Source organism: Giraffa tippelskirchi, chromosome 12 (genome assembly GCF_054371585.1).
Source record: "Giraffa tippelskirchi isolate mGirTip1 chromosome 12, T2T-mGirTip1v1.2.pri, whole genome shotgun sequence".
Classification (NCBI taxonomy): Eukaryota; Metazoa; Chordata; class Mammalia; order Artiodactyla; family Giraffidae; genus Giraffa; species Giraffa tippelskirchi.
The window spans coordinates 109,348,180-109,368,703 of record NC_137286.1 but is presented as its reverse complement, the minus strand read 5'-3'; the positions used below and the strand labels follow the sequence as shown (position 1 = coordinate 109,368,703).

At 33.8% G+C, this 20,524-nt stretch overlaps 1 protein-coding gene and 1 long non-coding RNA gene across 2 annotated transcripts in view; one reads left to right on the top strand and one right to left on the bottom strand.

Annotated features, from left to right (window-relative positions):
* Positions 1 to 20,524, top strand: part of PCDH9 (protocadherin 9) — a 1,072,888-nt gene that overhangs the window by 671,355 nt on the left and 381,009 nt on the right. The gene's annotated exons all lie outside the window — the stretch shown is intronic.
* The window catches only part of LOC145530597 (uncharacterized), a 98,258-nt gene that overhangs the window by 314 nt on the left and 77,420 nt on the right, over positions 1 to 20,524 (bottom strand). Inside the window, exon 6 of the long non-coding RNA XR_014071925.1 lies at positions 7,264 to 7,473. This is a non-coding gene — a long non-coding RNA (uncharacterized LOC145530597). The remainder of the gene's footprint in view (positions 1 to 7,263; positions 7,474 to 20,524) is intronic.

The window sequence follows — 20,524 nt, the reverse complement described above, 5'->3', positions numbered from 1 at the left end:
AGTAGTAAAGAAGATGTTAAAAAAAGCAACTTAATTTGGTGGTTTATCCCATGAATCATCTGCCTTTATTTAACTAGAATTTTCAAAAGATTACCTAATTAAAGATGCATACAAGACCTTTCCATGTATTAGGTGAAGTAATTTTCCAAAGCATTTCCATATAAAAATTATAGAAATTGTTCTTTTCAGCATTGAAAATATATGCATATTATATCACTGAAAGCAATTACATCTCTATGTTCTTAGATAACATTTAATAATCTACTGGGGATTTTCTTTTCAAATTAAATTACTGTAACATTAATATTGCTATATCATACAAAAATGAAGGTTTCAGACACATTAATTTCAATTCAAATTTTTCTTCTCTTCATCTTTCAAAGAAATGCAATAATAATTTGGAACAAAAAATTAAACACACATGAGAAGGTTATGTTGAGTTGGGAGGATATTGTACTCTTTAGCCTAAAGCTTCAAAAAGCCTGTTATTGGATTCAGTGCATTTTTGCTTGTGCATGCTTGTTCCGATGAATGTATGTGTTATTACAATGAGTAAAATGCATTTGAACTCAACCTTTTCAAAGTTCTAATTCTGCTGAGCTGACATTATAGTAATGATGGCATTTGTACTATGGGACATGAGCATTATTTTATGAATTCCTACAATTAGTAAGAAATTATTAAAAGACCAAACTAAACTTTTTAAAAGATAAAATTATTTTTTCACAGTGTGTACAAAATGTTCAATGACTTGACAATAAATAGATTTAAATGATGAGGAAAAGAATGGAGGAGGATAATTAGCTTAACAAAGTTTTGTTTGAAACTATATATTATGTATTTAGTTATATGACATAATCACTCAGCCTAAATGATCATTGTAGGTAGGTTAAATATAATGAATATGTACTTTAAAATAACGATTTTACCTTGGAACATGTAATATAGAGACCAGGCCTTCTGTGAGTGTTTAGTTGAGCTATGCTCTTTTTTATTGCAAAAGCAATAAAAAAAATGCATTAACTAAGAATTCTAGGTTTGTTTTGGGGAATCTGAGAATTCCTAGAGGTTCTTTGAATATCTCTCTACTTTTTCTACAATTACTCACATCAATCTCAACAACATTTTTATCAGCCTGATCAGAATTTTCCCAAGTACTCAGTCTCCATAGAAATAATTTCTATTTATCTGGCACTCATATTTCACTGCAAGTTTGTATTGTTTCATAAAAGGTAATTAATTGATAGCAATAAGTAGTAATATTAATAAAATTATTAGTCAAATAAAGAGATTGGGAATAAAAACAACTTAGTGTTGGTAAGCACTTCATCCATCAGTAGAAATTTGTGCATATAGGCAAACCTTTCCAGAATGTTCTGTTAGCTCTGGGTCTCTCCACACTGTTCTGGGCATCAGTCCATATGGTTTACAAAAAGTATTATCACTATTCAAAGAACATTAATCAGTTCACTGGGAGCCAGTCTAGAGAGACTACTCTACTGTCCTCAAATTGTGGCCTGTAAATTTTTGATTGGTGTTCAGTGTTAGTTGCCCAGTCATGTCCAAAACCTGGAGGCCCATGAACTGTAGTATACCAGGCTCCTCTCTCCATGGGATTTCCCTGGCAAGAATACTAGAGTGGGTAGCCATTGTTTTCCAGAGTATCTTCCTGGACCAGGAATCAAACTGGAGTCTCCTGCATTGCAAGCAGATTGTTTAACGTCGGAGCCACCAGGGAAACTCTATGGAACCCAGAAAGATTCAAAACATCTCCAACTTGGTATATGCTCTATATTTAATTTAAAACCTTTAATATATGTTTGTATACATTATAAACCAGCATATATACTAGAGTTAAAAATGAAATTCATATATACATAACTTTAAAAAATAATGATAACACTGCTGACAAATTTTTATAAGTTAACTTAGACAAGCATTTGTTCTCATCTCATGGTACTTATAATAAAATTTCACATTGATTACACAGCATTTTAAAAAAATCTATTATCTTAAAATTGTTGTCTGGGCATCATGTTTATGGTTTTCTAAATGGCTATATAAAGAAGTTAAGGAGAAGAATACCTTGAAGGTTGAACACTCTTTAATGATTTTGTAACCATGGTCAATCCATTAACCTCCAAGACATTCCTGTATCATTGTCTATATCTTCTTAAGTTTGATCTAAGTTTTAACTCACATAACTACCTTGAGTTGTTGGAAAATAAATCAATATTCACATGTAAATAGACATTCATATCTTAATGGTATAAAGGAAAACAATTGTATAAATGATGTTAGCATTGCTAACTACAAGGAATATTTTACCAGAAATGATGTCTCTGAATCTTTCTGGGTTCCAAAAATAGATGGAAAGGAGAATGATTACTCTAACATACCAACTTGATAAAATAATCAGTCATAAATTTTCAAAATTTAAGGAATAACATAGTAATATGATAAACATCTCTTTAGAATATCCTGTTCCTGATTGTTTAATTACGCTTAAAAAGGGAAATTACTGCTGTTAATTTTTAAGGAAAGCTGAAATTATTTTTAAACAAATATTCATGTACAAAGCAAGCAATTTAAAAGAAATTCAAATATATTAAAGTATAATATTATTGATAACTAACACGTATTTTTAAAACATCTCCAAAGATGCTTCTGCATCTGAGTGTCTATAGTTTTATGAGCCTCACAATTAAGAGATGCATGACCTGTACTGTAAAACATGCATGCCAACCAGTTATAGAATGAGACCCACCAGACACATTTCAATGCAGAATTGTTTTTCTTAGCTATGTTTTAGATTCATCAAGAGATAGGTAAATGATAGCTGCACATCATGAATCCTTAATTTCAATAACAATAAGTTATTCTTAAAGGAATAACGTAATAAATCAAAAGAGACTTGATGTTCAAAGTAACCAAGTTCGGCAAAAATCTTAGTTTCATCAATAACATATCATATGACTTCTAGCATATTTATAACCTCTCTACAACTTTTCAAGCTCTAAGCCTGTGTTTTAAGTCACAGAGAACTATGGGCACTATTGCTGTGCAGATGTATTTATTTTTTTCTTTAATATCTCTGCAATGCTTCAATGAACTTTTGATACTAATTAAGTATAATTAATATATGTTTTACCCAATGTATTTGGATTGGTTACTAGTGTCACATGAGGTTTTCATTAGACTGTGATGATTACAATTACTCTTATAAAAGATGAGTTATTCAGTGAAAAAGCAAATAGTTTCTGCTATTTTTTTTTAAAGTCACAGTGCTAAGGTGAGAGTTCACTTAATGTGTCAAGCTAACCCACATAAAATGAAATTACTGAAATTGTGAATCATCATGCTGTAAAGATTGAAACAAAATATAATATATTAAATAAATAGGATGGAGATTGACAAATGATAGATGCCCCTTAACAAAATCACATATCTGTGACGCTGAAATAGTCTAGATGTGGTATTGAGTTGTTACATACACAAGGTTGTGGGGTGGAGAGGAATTGAACAAATTTCCTGTTTCAAAGTATTTGTGTAATACTTGAATATAGATCAGAAAAATAAAAGTAGAGATGAAAGACAATTACAGAATATATGGGAAAGAGATCTAAGTTAAACCTGACACAGAGTGCTAACATGACATGTACAAGAGAGAAATCTTGTTGACAGAGCTACAATCAAAAGCTATTCATCCTGCCACCTGTTCTTCCTATTCTGGAGAAAGATGAAGGGAGGGTCATTAAGGGAGGTAACACATTTTGGGTACTAGTTAAGAGATTCCGTAACATAAAGACCTGTGGGCTATAGCCTTCCAGGCTTCACTGTCCATGGACTTTTCCAGGTAGTGAGTAACTCCAAACACCTGAATGAAAGATTTGATCCTCTATCTAAATCTATGTCCTAAACACAGATCCTGATCGGAAATGAATATTTTTGACTATTCTACTTTTCAGGAGCTAGAACAGTTATAACCAGAAACATGCAATAATTCATGGAACAATTACCAGCATATTCTCTGTAAAATGTATCAATAATAAATTTATAACTCTAGAAGCCATATATACTTCCATTTCTTTTGTCTACTTAAAAGATTGTTCAAATTGCACAAAAGTGATGTTTATGATTTCAAAAAAGAGCTCTTGGATAAAAATCAATCCATAGAAGCAACAGGCTTTGGAAAAGAATATGTAGATCTTTGCTATTTACTTTTATTGAATTTTATTCTTTAGGTTAGAACATTGAAAGATAAAAGTTCTACAAAATGCACATGATTTTATCTTAAAATCTTCACTTTAGTTTTATAGACAAGGAATCTAAGTTATCATGAGTTTAAACTTCTTATCCTCACAAAATCCTATCTAGTTTTCCAGTAACATTTAACAAATCTCACAAATTAAGATTATAAGAGTAAGTGAAAACAAATTATGACACAACTTAAAATATTTTCAGGAATAATTTAAAATTAAATGCACTGGGAGATGTAATTTAATGGAATTTTTGCTTATTCTACAGGAAGCATTAGCTCACTACACTTTTACATCTAAACTCAATGTAGGTTTTCATATTTTTACATATAAAATTAGTTTGTTGAAGTTTTCTATATAATTTTTACAGAAACTTAGGGAAGTGAAATAAATATTAATTAAATGAATTACATTAAAGACATGTTTATCATAGCAGATAATTGATTTCAACTCACATATACACATTTATAGTGCAGACTTTTTCAATAAATACAAAGGAAATATAATCATCACTTAATTCTAATCCTTACCTTTAACTGCATTCTTTGCTAATTTACATATTTAATCTAAAATTTCTATATTCAACTTTATAGTATATAGAAGGAAAACTTCAAAGGATAATTTTTATAGGTTTTATAATACAATTTCAGAGTATAGCACAAGCTAACATAATTGTTTGCCTGCAGGGTCATCCATTCATATTAGTATTAAACTCTACTACTGATTTTCCATCTATATTCAATCATTTTTTAAATCAGTAAGACATAAAATGGAAATTCTTTCTACATGCATAAGTATTAGAAATATAAATTGTTGATAGACAGTTCTTCCTATTTTAACTATAGAGTCAAGCAGAATGTCTATTTTTAAGGTTAAAGCAAACTGTGATAATTCTTTTGATAATTGTATCAGAAAAGACATTTTTAGAATATTTATTTTCTGTGACTATATGCAAAGATTTGTCAGCCACACTCATAAAACTAGCTCCAAAGATTTTGAAAGTGTTTTATATTCTTTATATTAAATGTCTTGTTTAGTGGTTGAAAAATCTGTTATCTAATACATTTGAAAAGGGTCCAAAAATTATAAACTCCCCATATTTTATTCAAAAGTGCATTAATATTTAATTTTGTGCACTCTATAAGTAAAATTCAAAGTAATATCTCCTAATTTTAGGCCTTATATAATTCTCTAACTATGTCGATAACAGCAGAAGGATACTATAAACAAAGACTTCTCTAGGCGTCTGGTGGCTAAGACTCTGTGCTTCCACTCAGTGAGCACAGATCTGATCCCACATGCCACATGATATGGCAAAAAAAAAAAAGAGAAGGATACCCTAAACTAATTTTTATCAAGAAAATAAGAGAATGGCATAGAGACAAATTAATTGTAATTGTGTAATTATCTATAGTAAATTCATTGTAGTTACATAATTTAAATTATTGTAATGACTATGGTATAGCATAATAAGTTGATTGAGCCAATATCTAAATACCTTATAATAAGCCTACATACTGATGCCAATCACTAAAGTTGATATGTATGATATATTAGTTTGCTAGGGCTACTGTAACACAGAACCAAACCTGGATGTTTTGAACAGCAGAAATGTGTTGTCTCTGGTTCTGGAAGCTAGAAGTTGGACATCAAGCTATCTGCAGGATTAGTGTCCTCTGAGATCTCTGAAGGATACTCTGTTCCAAGCCTCTCCCAGCTTCTCGTAGCCCCATGAGTTCCTTGACTTGTATCTGGTGTTCTCCCTGTGCCCCCACATAGTTTTCCCTTTGTGTGTTTCTCTGTGTACATGCCTGATTCTGTGTCGAATTTCCCCTTTTTATAAGATCACAGTCTTATTAGATTAGGGCCCACCCTGAAGACATTGCCCTAACTTTATCATCTGTAAAGGAAAATTCTATTTCTAAATAATGTCATATTCACAGGTACCATAGATTAGAATTTCTACTGGGGATGGTGGACACAATTTAAATTGTTATGTATGGATATTATATAAATTAATTATATAATCAAGATTTTCAGAAATAATGATAGTGATTGATATTTGATGTATATGAGTGAATGGAAGCTGCCAAAAATTAGATAGAATATATTTTGTGTTTAGTTAGTATTATATGATTTCAATCTTTCCTTATACATCTCTCATTCTTCCCGCTTAACTCAGAACCTATTGTCTCTCTGCAATATATTAAACACAATTCATGTGACCAAATTGGTAATGTTTCTATATTTTAAAAGATGCTGTAGCTAAAATTTTGGATCCCAATCAATAATTAAGATAATGATTTTCATGTAACTTTTTATCTTAAATCTTCATTCTTTTCTTCTTTTAACATATATTTACTGAATACCTACAATGTGCCATAAATTTTGTGAAAATATCTCATTATGAATTACTTAAGTCAAGAAAGTTGATCACTTAAATTATTTTATTTTGAAGCTGAATTTATTTTATGTTTCAAAAAAATATCTGAATCACTCCATAATCCAACATTCTGAGAGGCACTTGTCAAACAAAACCAATCAAGCCACTCTTCTCATGGAATTTATATTCCAATAATGTGACAGACTTTTTAAAAAAGTACACTAAATAAATCATTTCAAAAAAGGATGAGTTGTAGAAGGAAAATAATATGAGATAAGGGGAGAGTGATGGTAGGGAAAATGTGAGGATGAGGCTGCTTTAGATGTAGTCAAGGAAATCCTCTCAGTGGAGGAGCATTCTGATTGTTTTTAGGAGCGACCAAGTAAAAACTCTTGAATAAATATGATTCTCCATGTTTAGTGTTCTCACAGGTACATTACACATATGAGCCAAAACTTTTGAGGGAGGTTTTTGTTGTTGTTTTCAATACATGTTAAAGAAGAGTGAATTGTATGAACTATGCCTGATGGTTAAAAGACATTTCACTGTCTTTGTTCATTTCATGTAGGAGTGTCAGCTCAAGCAGCTGATAATTCACTCAAAATACAGGTTTTCTTATACCTTGTGGTCTTCTGGATTTTTGCCTTCCTCCCACTTTCTTATCCTCTATCACTATTTGGTTCTGAGATGTTGGATAGTGGTTCAGCCTGCTTGTTAGGAAATACTGCTATAACCCCTCTGAGAACATGGGTCCCATTTCACACGTCTTCACACGTCTTCAATTGGCTTCATTATTTACTGCTTTGTAGAACAGTGACAGCATACTTGGCTCTGTGGGGGGAAAAAAAGAAAGAAAAAAGAAAATGGGAAAAAAAAAAGAAGGCCTTTCTGCCCCAAGGACATGCAATTTAAGTTAGACAATTCAGACATAAAACACAATGGCTGAGAAACTGGTTCAATTTCAGAGTGAAAACAACCTGAGTTTTTATTCTTGTTTGTAGAGGTGGCAAATTTACTGCTGGATACTTTTTTAAAGAACAAATAGATACAGAGAGATGGAAACAGTGAGGCTGGCAATGCTATCTTTACATTTTATTCTTTATTTTTCAGGCCACTCACTAACTAAACTTTATCTCCCATGACGAAATACTAAAAACAAAGTCCACAATGTCGCCTTAGATGGACACATGTAGATATTCTATTTTCTTACTGTTGGATACAAAACAACTTGAAATATATTCAATGAAATAAAATCAAATAAATGAAAGGACATCAATCAATCATTACCAAAAATCATAAGTGAAATAATTCCCTAATGATTATTAAACAGTGATCTGAAAATAGTGAGGCAGAATTTACTGAAAACAAATATGAAACCATGAGGCTAAAACCTGTTAAATACATTAGACTTTTTAAAAATCTGAGAAAAACGTGTTTCTTCATTGACAACGAGTAGATGCTCAAGAAATATTTTTGAAAAGAAAGGAGGGAAAGAGAATGATTCTTCTGAAAAGAAGTAATTTTCAATAATGAGGTGGAAGGCAGATGCTCTGGAAATTTTTTTAGAGCTTTTTTCCATCACTGCTCCATAACACCATTTACATTTTACCAAGAAATTCATATCTCACTAAGAATTTCCTAAATCAAACAAATAGGCTACTTACATTGCATGTTTTTGAGAATGGATGTATTTTGGATGACAGAAATCAAATAAATATCATTGTTTCTAGATCCAAGGCCCTTCAACATAGAGCAGTTGTGGGTCAGCTGCCACCAAGTATGTGGGATGAAAAAGCACAGGGAAAACATGTAGGATTTGGATGGGATAAGAGAGATGAGTGGAAAAAGTGGTTAGACAAACTCAAGAAAAAAACGTCATCATATAAGCCAACAAAAACATTGTGCTTTAGCTGTATAAAAGGGTTGCCGATGATCTGGTTATGTAGTTATCACTCTCCTTTTCAAACTGTTCTAAAAGAAAAGGCATAAAAAATAATCACCCTAATCTGACTTACTGAATATGGGCTGCTAGAAATTATAACTACAGAATCTACAGAGACAGAGAAACAAATAAGCAATTTAATTTCCAGCCTCCTGAAACTCATATCGTTTCAAATCATTCAGTGGATTTTATTCATTGTGCTTATTCCACTGTAAAATTAGATGTACAAAGAAATACATAAGTCTTTGTATTTGTTATTGGCTATAAATCTTTAGAACAAGCTTAAACTACAGTTATTTAAAACTATGCATCATGACCACATTTGCAGGTTTTTCCCAATATTTAGTTAATACTACATAGACAGACACTTATTAAGATTCATTTAGTTGTGAAGTTAAATACATCTTGCCTTCAAATTATATTGGTAACATATAATAATATATAATACAAAACCATGCATTGTACTGGATATGAATTCTATTTGTTAGGAATATTCATTAGCAATAAAGTATAACTACTTTATTGCTAATGAATATTCCTAAATGGTGGCCCTCTATAGCAACAAGAACAAACTGGAACTTGCCCATTTGTAGGGGTAGACAGACCTTAGACTTTCATAATTCAAAACGAGGTTAAAAACTATTAAGTTATACAATATTATTAATTTGGAGTCCCTAACCTATGATCCATAACTTCACTGAATCCATGGACATATACTCCAAACTTCAGAGTTGATTCCTGTAAACTCCAGTAAGTACAGGGTTTGCAATTTGATGGAGAGATTTCATTAACTTATCAAAAGATACTGAGAAAAGAACAAAGAAACAAAATTTAAGGGCATTTTGTAAAGCAAAATTTTATTTCAGTATATTTATACTTCAACTATTGTGGACATTTTTATAAAACATCCAATATTTGGGAATACCTAAACTTATATTTGTGAGTGGTTTACAGCTTGTAAAGAACACTCACAAGAAACCACACTTCCGATTTCCTCCCTTCCTCCTCATCCGCCCTCCTCCCCTTCTTCATTACAAAATCATCACCAGCATCTTGTGCTGTTAGATCCATTTTGCCAGATTTTTTCTTACCCTTTCTTTCCTCAGCTTACTCTGTTTTTATAGATAAAATGTTTTGAGAGTCTCCCCTATTATTTCTAAAGCTTGATGTGCTAAATAGATGATTTATATTTTGAGTCTGAGGCCAGCATTATAGTTTCTTTCTTTTCTTTGTATTCCATTTCTTCTTATTTGGTTCACAGTTATACAAAGGAAGATGGTCATAACAATCCATCCTATAGGTTTGTATAAAAAGTAAAACTAATATTTCATTATTCAAATATGTTTGCTAGTACTTGCGATAGAGCAAATCAAAGCAAGCATCAGTAAATTGTAATCATTACTAGGAAGCAATTAGTGTAAGGTGAAAACCTCCAACTCTCACAATTCAGTCTATTTTCAATAGGAAACTGATCACCATTATTAATAGTAATAGATAAATAGGTGTTTTTCTGGAGAATCTGATACACTGCAGAATAATTCTCCAGGAAGCTCATTCTGAAATCTGCCTGGTTAGCATGGTAAAAATTCTTGAACTCTTCCATTATATTACAGAAAGATATATTGCATTTTTCTAGGTAGTTTAAAAAGAAAAATCTATCTTTTAATTTACTTCTGGCATTTTCTACAAATGGGGTCACCTTACAGAGCTTCTGGCAAAATACCTTTATGAAGCTGCTTTGAGAGCATTCAAAAGATAAAAAAACTTAGAATATAAGAAGCCAGTTGGAAGAATCTGTGCGTGAGGAACAAATGGGACCCTGAGCCAGCTGGACCCTTGAGCAGACACCCAGCAGAATTCCATCTGGACTCGGCTGGGAACTTCCCTTGCAGCCTGTGCAACGTGGAATGTTCCCTGGCTTCTTCCTCATCTGGTTCTGTGGCCCTCACCTCTCTGCCCTGACCCACAGCCTGTTCCACATTTGACCTGCTCCCTTTTCCTGCTCTGACTCTTGGATGAGCCCCTGTTGCCATGATTATCAGCCCTTGGTTTTTGACTCAACCTGGCTTCTGGTCACAGCTTCTGCACTCACACATACCCCAGCTATGTTCCTAGCTTTGGATTCAGTTGCAGTCTTATTTGTACACTTGTTTCAGGCCTCTAATTTTACCCTAACTTCCTTGGTTTTACACATTAGAATCAAAGGTCTAGACCCAAGGTTCCAAATTTGGGCCTGAAGTAGAAAACTTCAGCTTATTTGATGTTATTTGGGTCCAGTCCATGTCCTTCTTTAGTGAATGGCTTTGAAACAGCACTTCATTACTCATCCCTAGTAGGGAATACTTCCCTACCCTAATCTAATATCTCTCAAAGGCATGAGTAAATCAATCCTGCCAGCATGCATTTACTCTTCTGTGAGTGGTACAAGTGTTACCTTAAATGGCTTTCTATCAATAATTCAATTTAAAATTATACTGAACATGTACAAGGGGAAAGCACATGTACAGTACAGTACTAGACATAAAATAATCACATAAATAATAATCAGACTGTGCCAAGTGCCCCAGAGGCACATTAAAAAATAACAATAACCACAACAGAACAAAAAGAGTTCTTAAATGGCAGAAATAATGTGTGTTGGGGACATCAAGGAAGTCTTCTTTGTAGAGGTAGCATTTGATAAGGATCTTAATGAGCTAGCAGGACTTGGGCAGAAAGTTGCACAATGTAAGCGGACCTAACAGGACCATAAAAGAGTAAGAGGAGAAAAAAACAGAAATGGTAAAGTATGAAACATCATTAGGGGAGTAATTAGCTTTCTATTTTGGCAGAAAGATAATGTTGGTTCAGGAAACTAATACATAAGCAAACAAAATGGACTGGTTGTCTGGAGTTTTCCACTCAGGACTTGGAAGCTTGTGTGGGAAGACTCACATTAATTGCAGACATTGTGTATTTTACTTATAACTTAGGAAGTTTTTTTTTTTTTTTTTTTAATGTTTTAGGAGACAGAGAGACCAGGACTGGGGTGGCAGGGATAGGAGGAAGCCTTATAAATACTCCACGGTTTTATAAAACTGCACAAAGTGTACATGTTTAGAACAGGTAGTGAAAGTAAGAATATAGAAGAAATGGTGGATAGGAGATACATTGCATAGATTGCACATGAGAAAACTGAGGTGTTTATACCTATGCCTGCCTCTCTAAGAATATTATTTCCCATGGGAATATAGATCATAGTTTCAAGAAGAATATGCCATATTTGACCTTTCAGAAATTAAACTTTATGGAAACTTTCTTGAACTTTATGGGAATTTTTAGGAGTCATAATATCTAGAGCTGCTGCTGCTGCTGCTAAGTCGCTTCAGTCGTGTCCGACTCTGTGCAACCCCATAGACGGCAGCCCACCAGGCTCCCCCGTCCCTGGGATTCTCCAGGCAAGAACACTGGAATGGGTTGCCATTTCCTTCTCCAATGCAGGAAAGTGAAAAGTGAAGGTGAAGTCGCTCAGTCGTGTCTGACTCTTAGCGCAGTGGTCCCCAAACTTAATGGTGTATCTGAATCACTTGAAAAACTTGTCAATTTCTTTTTCACTCAGTATGCATTAGGCGAGATATTTGAATCTTTATTTTGGAAAAAAAGAAAAACAGTAAGAACTTATTTGGGAAGGGACCTGAAAATTACTGGTTGTGGGACTCAACCTTCAGCTTTCAAAGAAGTCATAACAAACTCCCGTGGACACTCTTGACCTGATGAAATTGCTATAAGCTATTTTCGTGGCTTCACCATAAAATGAATTTCGTATTTATCTTTATGCCAACCCAGATAAAATTGTACAGACTGTAAATGGAAGAATTATGTATGCATATGGACAAATTATTCAGAAGAAAATTTCAATAAAAAATCTTGATCATGTTTAGAAACAATTTTCTCATTTTTAATGGAAATTACTGTTGGCCAATTAGACTAGATTGTATTTTCTATGTAGCGAAGAGGCTAGTGAAGTTATCCCACAATGGTCCAGTTGGATGGATTCAGTGTGTCCTGCTAGCAGAATTGCAGTTGAAAGTCTGTGATTCTTTTTTTATCTTGCTCCAAGCTCCATGGTGCTCAGCTAAGCAAGAAGCTCCAATTGCCTTCAAAGATGGCTCTTCACTCGAATGAGCACCGTGGGGTGCAGAGCATGACCAGAGTCTGGCCTTGTGCAGGAAGCTTTAACATATGCCTCGGTTTAGATCAGGCAATACCAAAAAGGATTCTCTGGAAACTTCAAGGCATGTGCACATCTCTAATTCACAATAGGAAGTAATGAATTACAGAATAAACCAGGGTGAACTTAATATTTGACAAAAACAGGATATTAGGGGAAACATTTAAAAACTAACTGATTTTCATGTCTGAATTCTGTCTGTGCATTCAATTCATGTGTCAGAAAACACAGTAATAATTTATAGGTCAATGATACCAGGGTGTTTACAGATAAATTCATATGCATAACCATTTATTCTCTTTCAAATAATTTATGTATTTTAGGATATAGGCCATTTTTATATTTTAGCAAATATACCTGCATATCTATGAAAACTTTCATCTTCATTTCTCAAATTTCTTTTTGTCACTGACTATCAAAGATGATAATATATGCTCTATTCCCCAAGGCCCTCTCAGATAGTGCTAATTCAGCAGCATTTTTCTCTCATGCTGTCAGGTTCTACCCAGATTTCTTTCCTTGACATTTGGAAGGATATTTCTGCCTTTAAAGCTACAGTTAATAGCAATGGTTAAAGGGTTTTCTGTTTTTTTTTTTTCTTTGCTGTTGCTTTGTTTACCTTTTTGTTTCTGTTTTTGCTTTGGACAAATGCATGTTTCAATTTTAAATATCCCAAGATATCAATCTCCTAAGTAACATAAATGAGAAATCTACCAAAATTTATGAAATATCACAAGCCAGTAAATATCTAAAATCTAACCAAGACTAGGACAACTTACTTGTATATCTATTTCCCTCTTTTTACATGATTTAGGATAAGACTGTTAAGATTCTCCAGTGGGGACTAGTTTCTTAAGAAGTTGAGGGAAAAAGATATTTAATCATGTCTCAATAAATATGTAACATCAATACTTATTTTTATAAATTATAAGTGAACTCAATATTCTATAGTTATAGAAAGCAATAGGACAACTTGAAATCTAAGCTAGAAGTGTTTTAATTCAAAATTAGTTGCAAAATCTTAGGCAACAGTTTTCCTTAATTCTTGCAAAACACACCATGTTTCAAAACTGAATTATATAGTTTTTGCTTCTTTGCCTTCCATTATTTGTCCTTGACTTGGATTGAGTTGAAGACAGACCAGAGCCCTATACCAACTTCTTCCTTCACACCTTGACCATCCGTCCTTTCACACTTACCTTCTCGCACATGTCTGAAGGTCTACTGGATGCCAGGCCCTTTGCTGAATACTGAATACAAAATATCTTGGACAATCTATGTAAATTAGGAGACCTGTTTAGTTCATTGACATTTAAGTCTTGTTTTCCATATTGCTGCCTTAAATCATTTATTTAGCTAGTTCAACTGGATCTCATCTTTCATATACTCGATATTTTGTCTCAAAGTTTCTGACTGCACTGAAAGAATCAAAGTTTCTAGAAGTCTTCCCATTCTTATTCTACCCCTCTCCCCAAACACAGACACTCACAAAACACACACATGAACAATAATTTATCAACATGCTATCGTAGCATTAACTTTATGTGAGAAAGGAAGCCTGAGATATTTTACTAGTTGGCTTTGAGTGATTATACCCTAAAGAGTGTACATGTTCATGCCAAAGAGCTATGCTATTTGAACTTTAGAACTATATGGTTATAATTATAAATCAACCAGAAAATTCAGTTTGTCCAAAGTCTATTCTTCTCTCTTTATAAATAGCGTATCTGCAAGTTAGTCATATAGCTCCACTGGCCCACGGAGAGAGTTTGCCTTCAGGCATCAGTCTGTGTATCTGTGCATGTATTTATTTGGTTTATGATGAAGCTAATCATGTTTGTGGATAAAATTGAGGCCAATTTTATCAATTTATTTCCAACTTTTTCATTTGAATTAGCAACAAATTATGATCCTAGGGTTGGCTCAAGGATAATTTCATAGTCTAACCCAGATAAACAAGGGTAAACCTCAGGAGACCTCTCAGTGGTAAAGCAATTTTAATTAGCAAAAGATCCTGAAACTGCACATTCAAAACAAATTGTTACTCAGCAGATACGTGATGCCATCAGTCAGAGTCCTCATTCACAACTAGTGAAAGACAGGGAGCTTTGGGGAAGAGCTGGTGAGGGCTAATGAGAAGTGTCACTTAAAGTTAGTTCCTGGAAGTAAAGATCAAAGTGAAGGACACTCATGCTCCTGGCGCTAGAACTCATATCGAAGTGTCAGGTTTCAGAGTTATCTCAATTCTGCAGTGTCAGCCAGGGAAAGGGAATGCTCGGTTAAAACTTTCTTCAAGAAATAAGATTCATTTTGAAGTTCTTAGTTCTTAATGTTCATTTCCTATCAAAGGCTATAGGAAATGGTGGCACAATTACAGCTATAGCTAAAACAACCTATTGCCAAGTCCTCATAAAAATTCAATTCATACATAAACTTGCTTTTTCACTGTTTTGTTTATGAATACCAGCTTGTTAAATTTTGATTTTTTTTTACTGCTATCCTCAGTTCTATTTTCAAGAATTACTTTAATACTTATGTGAACTGCTTTAAATTTTAATTACAAACATAATAAACAATAAGAAAATATGAATAATGGCTAGATATATTTCTAGAAAGCTTCACCAAAATATTTGTACTGCACAACCTTAAAACTACTATTGCTAATAGAAATTGAATAAGAAAGAAAAACCTCACAATCAAAACTTTTTGTCATTTGTTTCAGCAAAGCATTACATATGAAGGTATTGGTCATTTGAAGTCAGATATCTGAGTAGATTTGTCACCATAGGCAGTTAAATACATTAGTAATGAATTTTTTCCCTTTAGATAGAATCTTAATTTAAGACTTTCCAGTTACATGGCTTCTTTAAAATGTTTGATACGTAAAATTGTTTGGACATTGGTATACAAGTCATATAATTTTTCTTCTGGATGTCCTGCTTGTTTGCGTATTCCTTTCTTTTCTTTTAGGTTCTTGTTAGTTACCTATTTTAAACAAGTGGTGTATATATATATATATATCAAACATTGCCAGTATACCAATTAATCCCTTTCTCTCCACCTTCGTATCTATAAGTTTGTTCTCTACATCTGTGTTTCTATGTCTGCTTTGTGAATAAGTTCATTTGTAGCATTTTTCTAGATTCCGTATATAAGTGATGTGCTGTGCCGTGCTGTCACTTCAGTCATGTCTGACCCTTTGCAACCCTATTGGACCATAGCCCAGCAGGCCCTTCTGTCCATGGGATTCTCCAGGCAAGAATACTGGAGTGGGTTAACATGACCTCCTCCAGGGACTCTTCCTAATCCAGGGACTGAGCCTGTGTCTGTCTTTTGCATTGACAAGGAGATTCTTTACTACTAGCACCATCTGGGAAGACCCACATATAAGTTATATTACATGGTATTTAATTGTCTCTTTCTGACTTATTTCACTCAGTATGACACTCTCTAGGTCCATCCACGTTAACTGCAAATGGCATTATTTCATTCCGTTTTAATGGCTAACTTTCCATTGTATCTATGTACTTCATCATCTTTATCTATTCTTCTGTTGATGGGTGTTTAGACGGCTTCCATGTCCCATCTATTGTAAATAGTGCTACAATGAACATTGGAGTGCAAGTATCTTTTTGAATTATAATTTTCTTTGGGTGTATAATTTTCTCTTCTTTGAGCCAGGAGTGGGATTCCTGGTTCATATGGTTCTTCTATTTTTAGCTTTTGAAGAACCGCCAGACTGTTCTCCATAGTAGCAGTACCAGTTTACCTTCCCACCCAGCGTAGGAGGGTTCCCTTTTGTCCACATCCTCTCCAGCATTTACTGTTTGTAGATTTTTTTTGATGATGGCCATTCTGACCAATTTGAGATGTTACCTCACTGTAGTTTTGATTGGCATTTATCTAATAATTAGTGATGTTGAGTGTATTTTCATGTGCTTGTTGGCCATTTGCATGTCATCCTTGGAGAAATGTCTATTTAGATCTTCCACCCCTTTTTTAACTAGGTTGTTTATTTTTTAAATATTAAACAGCATGAGTTGTTTGTATATTTTAGAGATTATAGAATACTGATGAAAGAAATCAAAGATGACACAGACAGATGGAGAGACATACCATGTTCTTGGATTGGAAGAATCAATACTGTGAAAATAACTATATACACAAAACAATCTCCAGATTCAGTGCAACCCCTATCAAATTACTAATGGCATTTTTCACAGAATTAGAATAAAAATTGTATAATTTGTATGGAAACAAAAAAAGGCCCTGAATAACCAAAACCATCATGAGAAAGAAAAATGGAGCTAGAGGAATCAGGCTGTCTGATTTCAGGCTATACTATAAAGCTATAGTAATCAAGACAGCATGGTACTGGCACAAAAACAGAAATATAGATCAATGGAACATTGATAGAAAACTGGCATAGAAAGCTCAGAGATAAACCCATGCATCTATGGTCACCTAATCTATGACAAAGGAGGCAAGAATATGCAATGGAGAAAAGACAGTTTCTTCAATAAATGATGCTGGGAAAACTGGACAGCTACTTGTAAAAGAATGAAATTAGAACAATCCCTAACACCGTACACAAAAGCAAACTCAAAATGGATTAAAGCCCTAAATGTAAGGCCAGACACTATAAAACTCTTAGAGGAAAACATAGACAGAACACTCTTTGATATAAATTATAGGGAGATCTTTTTGACCCACCTCCTAGAGTAATGAAAATAAAAACAAAAATAAACAAATGGGACCAAGTTATACTTTAAAGCTTTTGCACAGCAAAAGAAACCGTAAACAAACTGAAAAGACAACCCCCAAGATGGGAGAAAATATTTGCGAACAAAGCAACCAACAAGTAATCAATATTTGAACACACTTCTTTCATATTTTCAGGCAATCTTATCTAAATGCAACTTACTACTCAGCTAATGGAATGATTGATTAATAATGCCAATGATAGCAACAAAGGAAGCTCAAAGTAGAAAAGAGTGAAAACATAATGGCTTCAACTCTCTCTAATGCAAGTAGCCGAGACAGTTCTTCCTTCTTCAGGTGAAAGAAAGCTGGTACTGAAGGCATTTAAGATAGAAGAAATAGTTCTACTTTCCCAAGAAACCCTTAGGAAATTGGAAAGTCTCCTCCTCCAGTATTTTTCTTTAATATTCTACATCCCATCAAATCATGACTTGCTTGACTGTATGGTGGTGTGCAATCATCTTCAACTCACCAAGAAAAATGTGTGTGTGAGAGACAGAGAGAAGAATTTCAGGCATTCATCTGTCTCTGAATGTTGGAATGATGTAATACTTTCCATTTCTCCAGCAGTATAACTTAGAATCCTCCAGCAGTTAATAGTTTTGTTTTAGCACCAGCAGAGCAATGACACCTTAAACAGTACCATCATCAGCTCTATAAACTTGTCGTATGCCACTTTCTCTGGTCTTTGCCCATTTACCAATCCTAAGGTCAAAATAAACTAAAACACAAACGCTATCCCCTAATCAGGGCGCCTTTGAGGAAAAAGTCAGACCACAGTTTTTAATGATTCCTTAAAATCATTAAATTGGAACAGAAAAAGAAATAGAGAAGGAAGAGACTAAGGCCTGGAAAGAGCTGCTAATGGGAGAGTAGGTGACTGTTCAGAAGTAATAATAGGAAATAAATGCGTTAAAGTCTCTTAGGGAAAATTTAACAGGATATCTGTGCTTTAAAATGGGAGAAAAAAGGAAAAAAAAAAAACTGCTGAAGACAAAGCAGGCATTCTTTTTGCTGCTGCTTCTGCTAAACACACAAATTATATACCCTAAATGGAGGGATAAACCACATTAAACTGTATCTGGTTTCACATGTCCCAAGGCCTGTTTTAGTGTACTTATTTTTCTATAACTCATGCTATAACTTGGCGCAGTGGTCCTCCCCTAGAATGTAAACCTTAAATGTATAATTGAGTCTAATAAGTCTGATGATGTTAGATCTCTTCCTAAATGATGAGGGTATGCACAAAATATGCCTTTGAAACTGTGATTCAGTCATTATTTATCAAACACTGATCTCAGTAAGACTGGGGATATATTTGACAGTAAAACAAACAGGACTTGGAGGAGGAAATGGCAACACGCTCCAGTATTCTTGCCTGGAGAATCCTGTGGACAGAGAAGCCTGGCAGGCTACAGTCCATAGAGTTGCAAAGAGTCAGACACAATTGAAGTGAGTGAACACTCACACATGCAAAACAAACAAGATGCTCAGAAACTAGTGGAAGTGTAGACAATTTATCATTGCATTGATCATTTTTATATTTTTTGTCATTTTTCAAAATTTGAGTCACTTTTCTCATCATTGGGGATAATTTGGGATGTGTGTGTGTGTGTGTGTGTGTGTGTGTTTACTTTCTTTGTGCAAGTGGAGAAAGTATATGCAAAAAATAACAAGCAAGGGGTTTGACCCTTACACAAAAAAGTATGTCCTAGAGCAAGTTAATCACTGAAGCTCTTTGTCTCTTTCCTCCTTTGCAAAAAAAGGATGCTAATTTTTAAGTCTTTGTTCGGTGGTTCAGATGGTAATGCAGGAGACCAGGGTTGGATTCTTGGGTCAGGAAGATCCCTGGAGAAGGCAATGGCAACCCATTCCAGTATTCTTGGAATTCTGGAGAATTCCATGGACAGAGGAGCCTGGAAGACTTACAGTCCATGGGGTAGCAAAAAGTCAGACATGACTGAACGACACACTTTCACTTTCATTTTAATATAAAGTTCCTAATATACCGACCAGTAAACAATAAATCCTCGAAGAGTATTAGTTCCATTTTTTCCTCCTCCTGGCTTCTAACAGTATTTCTAAGAGAGGTACTGAGAGCCCAAATCTGAGAGACCTTAGATTGCAAAACACAGAGAAACATTATTTTATGTACAGTTAAGAAAGTAATGCTGACAATTAAATTACAACATAATACTTTCTTAGAGCATGGATTATATGACACATCCTGAATCTAGAATTCATGTATACATTTTTAAGAAAACATTGTGAATAAACAAATGGGTGTTTAAATTGTGTTCATTAGGCATAATAACTTAGGTGTTTCAAATTTGAAAGTAATTCATGCTTACAGTACAGAAACAGAGGTGAAATTGACAATAACTATGTACATACACATTCATGTGTGTATTGAGGAAAGACGTGGAAATAAAATGTAAATTAACCAACAAAGGATCATGACTAAACATTACCCTTAAAAATTGTTTATCCTATAGCTTAAGCAATGGTCTGGAACAAATGAATAAACAGCTTTAAAAACTATAAGTACCTCTTAAGCAAAAATGAATTTTTTTTCTACTTGAGAAATTAGAATAGATACAAGAAATACTTGAATATTAAATACAATTCAAATTAATAGTGTTTCTTCTTATTGCATTTATTATTTTTAAGGGGTAAAAGTTTTATCTCTAAATACATTGAGTGACACTGGCATCAGTCAACCAATTTATCCAATAATGTTATTTCTTAAACAAATTTGATCATGTTAAGTTACTTCAGGAAACTCAAGCCACTCAACACAAAAAATGCAAAGAATCAATGTCTAGCAAAGGCAAGGAGTCTCTAATAGAATTCTTTGATGTGGAGGCACTGGAAGACTAACATTATGCTAATAATATCACAACAGACTGGGTAATCTGTATAAGTGGTGCTGAGGGAGGAAAGGAACAGGCCGGGCCGACTCCATCTTG